The sequence below is a fragment of the Glycine soja genome, chromosome 13 (assembly GCF_004193775.1).
Source record: "Glycine soja cultivar W05 chromosome 13, ASM419377v2, whole genome shotgun sequence".
In the NCBI taxonomy this organism is placed as follows: Eukaryota; Viridiplantae; Streptophyta; class Magnoliopsida; order Fabales; family Fabaceae; genus Glycine; species Glycine soja.
The window spans coordinates 1,580,280-1,585,865 of record NC_041014.1 but is presented as its reverse complement, the minus strand read 5'-3'; positions in this window follow the sequence as shown (position 1 = coordinate 1,585,865).

Genomic DNA, 5,586 nt, shown 5'->3' with positions numbered 1-5,586 from the left:
GAATTGGGATAAGACCAATCTAATTAAATTTTGGACCATCTTAAGGGGGAGGTGAGCATTTGCTTGCTACACCCCATTGTCACATCATATAGTCACACTTTGTGCATGTCTTTCATGCTTTACATGTCTCATGACACCTAAACACACTTAGTGGAGAATCTTGGACTTGATCTTGGATTAGTGGGTTAAACCATAACTAAAATTCACTAATCACAATTAGTGAAATTTTCGTTCCACCAATTCAAATTCAAATTCAAGTAAAATATAAATAAAAATTCAAATTCTCCTCCAATTTTGTGTGACACTTAAGCTATAAATAGAGGTCTTGTGTGTGCATTTCTTCATCTTTGATCATTTGAGAATTGCATTTCAAAGTTCAAACCTTATTTGAGGCACAAAATTTCAAGCTCCTTCTCTCCCTCTGCCTCCACTCATCTTCTCCTACCTTCAAGCACTTATCCATGGCTTCCTATGGTGGTGAGCTTCTTCTTAACTCATCTTCTCCTTGAAGTGGCATCTCCAATCACCTTTTCTCCTTCTCCATTCCGCTTCCATTGATCTTCAAGAAACAAAGGACTCCATTGATGAAGAAGATCCAAGGCCTACAAGCTCCACATGGAGCTACATCATGTGGTATCAAGAGCGTCTTCGTCTAGGTGATGTTCTTTTGCTTCCTCTATCTTTTTGTTTGGTCAATTCACTTTAATTCCTTGTTCTTCATCTTATTCTCCATGTATATCCTCCATTGTCTTGTGGTTTGGTGCTGTTTAGAGTAGATTCAAAAAAATAAACTGATTAAATCTTAGATCTACACTTGTTTTTGCATTTCAATGGTTCAAATTTTATAGATCTACTCTCGAATCATGTTTTTGTGTTGATTTTAGGTTCTATCTTTTTTCAGTCATAATCTTCTTGTGCTGAACCTTTAGATCTAAATTTTCTTCCAAAATATTGATTATAAAAAAAACACAAAAAATCTAAGTGTAAATCACTTAATCCATGTTGTCTTAGAGTCATGTTTAGTCATAATAATTGTCACATTATGTTCTAAGTTTGTGTTGAATTTTTATTTTGTTGATTGAATTCTAGATACATTTGTTTATGTATTCTTGTCATTCTTAGCCTATCTTTTTAATTTTGAGTCTAAATCAATTCCTAGAAGTAGTCTTGTTGTTGAACTTTTTTTGTTTTTTGTTTTCTAAGTTTCCTACATGAAGCCTATGAAGAAGTTGAGTTGTGGTGTTGAGTTATGGCTGGATTTGCGAATCAAAATAAGTCTTAAGCTCTTTTGAATTGTGTTATTCAAGACAATTGAGCATAAGCAAACAAAAATTGTAACTATCCAAGCTTTAAGCAACATAAACACTACTCTTGATTTCTAGGTTGAAATCGCTAGTGCTGACAGCTTGAATATACAAACTTGTAAAAATTACTGAGAATTGGTCACTAAGAATTTTGAGCTGAAATGCAGGCAGGAAAATTAGTGTAAAGAAAAGAAAAAAAAAGTGAAAGGGAAGTTTGCTTATTGTTTTGGCTCAAAATTTGTTCTATAATTGGTGTCTATTTTATACCAATCTTATTTCCAAAATTTCAATTGAAAAGTAGTGTGAAAACAAGTTTCAAAACTAGAGGTTTCTTGAGTCTTTTTTTTTTAGTTTTTTTTACTCCACTCTAGAGCCATTATAGGTTTCTCTCTTTGAGTCCTAGCTTGCTTTTATGTGTCTTTCATTGCTTTAATTGTTGAATAATCCTTGAAAATTTGTCTCGTTAAAACTATTGGTTTAGCTTTCATTTCATTTTTTTGGTCTTTGGTTATTGTGTGTCTCTTTGTTTCCTTGTTTGTGAGTTGCCATATAGGGAATTAGAAAGGAGGATTGGTGTCATCCCTTGAAGAATTTGAGTCAAGAAGCAAGGGACCAACTACCTTAAGAGCTATTGGGCTAAGAAGCACTCCAAATTGAGTGAAACACCAAAGAGAGAACAACCATCAAAATTGAGGACTTTTTTGTAACTTTGTAATTGGCAATTTACTTACCTTCATTGCTTTCAAATTTTGTAACAAAAAGGTCTTTCATTGGAAGTGTGTTGGAAGCCTCCAATAGGTTGCCAAACTTCCATTTGTGTGTAATAATTTTAGGCAAATTTTCCCTTAGGATAGTGAGTGTTTTGTTGGGAACCTTAAATGTGGTCATCCAAACACTCTTAGGATTCGCCTAGTTTACATTTCTTGCATTTAGATTTCTTACTTACTTTCATAGCTTATTTTCTTTACTAGTCACACCTAGTTTATCTTGTTATTGCATAATACTTTGTTCTTTCTTATCACGCTTATCTTGAGTTCTTTTGAATCCTAGCTTTTACCTTTTTGCAAACCCCCAACAAGAAAGAACCACAACTTAGGAACCAATATAAGTCATCATTCATCTAGTGTTAATGGTGAGGGTACTAGGCATAAGGATCTTCTATCTAGAATCTTAGATGATTTGAGTTACCTCAAGTCATGGAAAAAAAAACTAAAAAGAAAAGAGAGGGTAGAAATAAATCAAGATAAGAGGGAACAAATAAGGGAAGAAGAAAGAAGAAAAATACTAAAAGAGTTAAGAAAAGAAAAACATGCCTCCTATAGTAGTCATGACTCCTGCAAGAGCCTAAGTGAAGAACTTAGTGACTATTATAGAGGAAGGCATAGGTCACGTCCTAAACCTCACTCCCATAGGAGAGAAAAGGAAAGAAAGTCTCAATAGGCTAACATTAACCTCCTATAATTTCATGGGAAAGACAATGTAGAGGCTTATTTAGATTGGGAAATGAAGGTTGAGCAACTCTTTGCTTGCCATCATACAAGTAAGGAAATGAAGGTTCCTTTAACTACTGTTAGCTTCTAAGGGTATGCCCTCTATTGGTGGACTTCCCTTGTTAGGGAAAGAAGGATTCATGGGGATCCTCCAGTAGAGTATTTGAATGACTTGAAAAGTGCCTTAGGAAGAGGCACATCCCCTCCTACTATGAAAGGAAGCTTATGGAGAAGCTCTGTTAGTGCTTAGCTTTACTGAGATTTAAAAGATTGGCTAAAATTTTGTTAAAACATAAGCACTTAGACAATGAAGGAAAGCTGGAGTTGCTGCACATGATGTCTAACATTATGTCAAGGAATCAGATTGGGCTGCACAATGCACAAGGCAAGATAAAATGTCAAATGAAGAATTGAAGCTGCAGGATCCACGATGTCGGATACAATGTCCAGGACATCCTGCCCGAAAATACTGGACACATAAATCTGTTATATCTTTAACAGATTAATGTGCAGTTAGCAACAGATTAGGCGCTATAATCTTTAGGAACGAATTAAAAGATAATTAAAGTTTGAATTACAAACTTGAATAGTTTCGTTCAGGGATTAGAGATTGAAGATAAAAACTAAAAGATAAAACTTTATCTTTTAGATCTTTAAGTGCAGATTTTCAGGAGAATGATAGATCTTATCCAGCGCAAGTTGTTGCAGCCCAGATACGTACACTGCTATATAAACATGAAGGCTGCACGGGTTTTCTATCAAGTCAGAGATTGAAGAGTTATTTTGTGAGTTTTGTGACTTGAGTGTTTTTGTGAGCCACCTTGATGCTACCCTAACATCAAGTGTTGGACCTGAGTGTGTAGAGTTGATCTCTATTGTTCAGAGAGCAATCTCTGGTGTGTCTTTGATTTGTTTGTAAACACGGGTGAGTGATTGAGAGGGAGTGAGAGGGGTTCTCATATCTAAGAGTGGCTCTTAGGTAGAAGTTGCATGGGTAGTGGTTAGGTGAGAAGGTTGTATACAGTGGCTGTTAGATCTTCGAACTAATACTATTTTAGTGGATTTCCTCCCTGGCTTGGTAGCCCCCAGATGTAGGTGACGTTGCACCGAACTGGGTTAACAATTCCCTTGTGTTATTTACTTGTTTAATCTGTTCATACTATATAATCTGCATGTTCTGAAGCGCGATGTCGTGACATCCTGTACGACATCTGTCCTCAGTATCAGAATTTCAAGCTCCAAAGGCTTAGACAAGGGAGTATGAGTGTTGAAGAGTATAGGCAACAAATGGAACTACTCCTTTTGAGAGTTGGGCTTAGGGAGAAGGAAAGAACAAGTATTGCTAGGTTCTTGACTAAATATGGAAGTGAGGGACAAGGTTGAGCTCCTTCCATATAGGGACCTAGATGACCTAGTCCAACTTTGCATAAGGGTAGAGCAACAACTTAAAAGGAAGCCTACTTCAAAATCTTATGGCTCTCACTCTTATCCAAAGAAAGACCAAGGTCAAGGCATCTTAGGGGCTACACCTTCTAAGCCCAAAGATGATAAGGGGAAGACAATTGAAAAGAAATCCCCTAAGGCTAGTATACAAGAGAAGACTAGCTCTATAAAGTGCTTTAAATGTCTTGGAAGATGACACATTGTTTCTCAATGCCCCACCAAGAAAACCATGATTATGAGGGGCCAAGACATTTATAGTAGCCAAGATGAGGTTAATACTTCACCTTCCTCTAGTAAAAGTAAAGAAGCAAAAGGGGAAGAATCTAGTGAAGAAATCTAGCCCCAAGAAGAAGGGGACCTTTCAATGGTCAGAAGGCTTCTAGGAAGCCAATCTTGTGACTTGACCCAATCTCAAAGAGAGAATATTTTTCACACAAGGTGTAAAAAATTTTGTAACATATGCTCTCTCATTGTAGATAGTGGTTCATGTTGAAATTGTTGCAGCACAAGATTAGTCTCTAAGTTGAGCCTTGCTATCACTCCCCATCCAAAGCCTTACAACCTTCAATGGCTCAATGAACAAGGGGAGATGATATTTAATCAACAAGTAAAAGTGCCCTTCTCCATTGGAACATATAAGGATGAAGTGATTTGTGATGTAGTTCCTATGGAGGCAGGACGCCTTCTCTTAGGTAGGCTATGACAATATGATAGGAAAATCATCTATAATGGCCTAACTAATGAGATAACCCTCACCCACGTTGGAACAAAATTTGTGTTGCATCCTCAAACACCTTCACAATTGGCCAAAGATCAATTAACTATGAAAGATAAAAGGGATGAGGAAGAAAAACTAGAAAAACAAAAGAAAAAGAAGGATAGAAGGCCTTTGTAGAAGCATATATGATATGAAGTTTTGATGATGCAAAAAATTAGTGCGGTTCAAGTCAAGAATTCAGAAGTGCAAGAAGAACGATGTACTTAGTTGATAGGATCTTAGAAAGAATTCCTTAATTGATGTTGCACAGGTTTGGCTAAAGGAAATATTTTACAAAAGTTTTTGAAGAACAATTATCTTTTCAAAAATATGATATTTCCTTTCTGGTAATCGATTACCAGAGGATGTAATCGACTACTAGTGGCTAAATTGATTTCTGAAACAATTTGTAAATTTTGAATTTGAATTTAAAAGCCTGTAATCAATTACACAAGGTATGTAATCGATTATCAGAAGTTTAAACTGTTTGTAACAACTTTTAGAAATTTGAATTTAAATTTTAAAAGCTTGTAATCGATTACATCATTTGTGTAATCGATTACCAGACACAAAAATTCAAATTTCAAGTCTA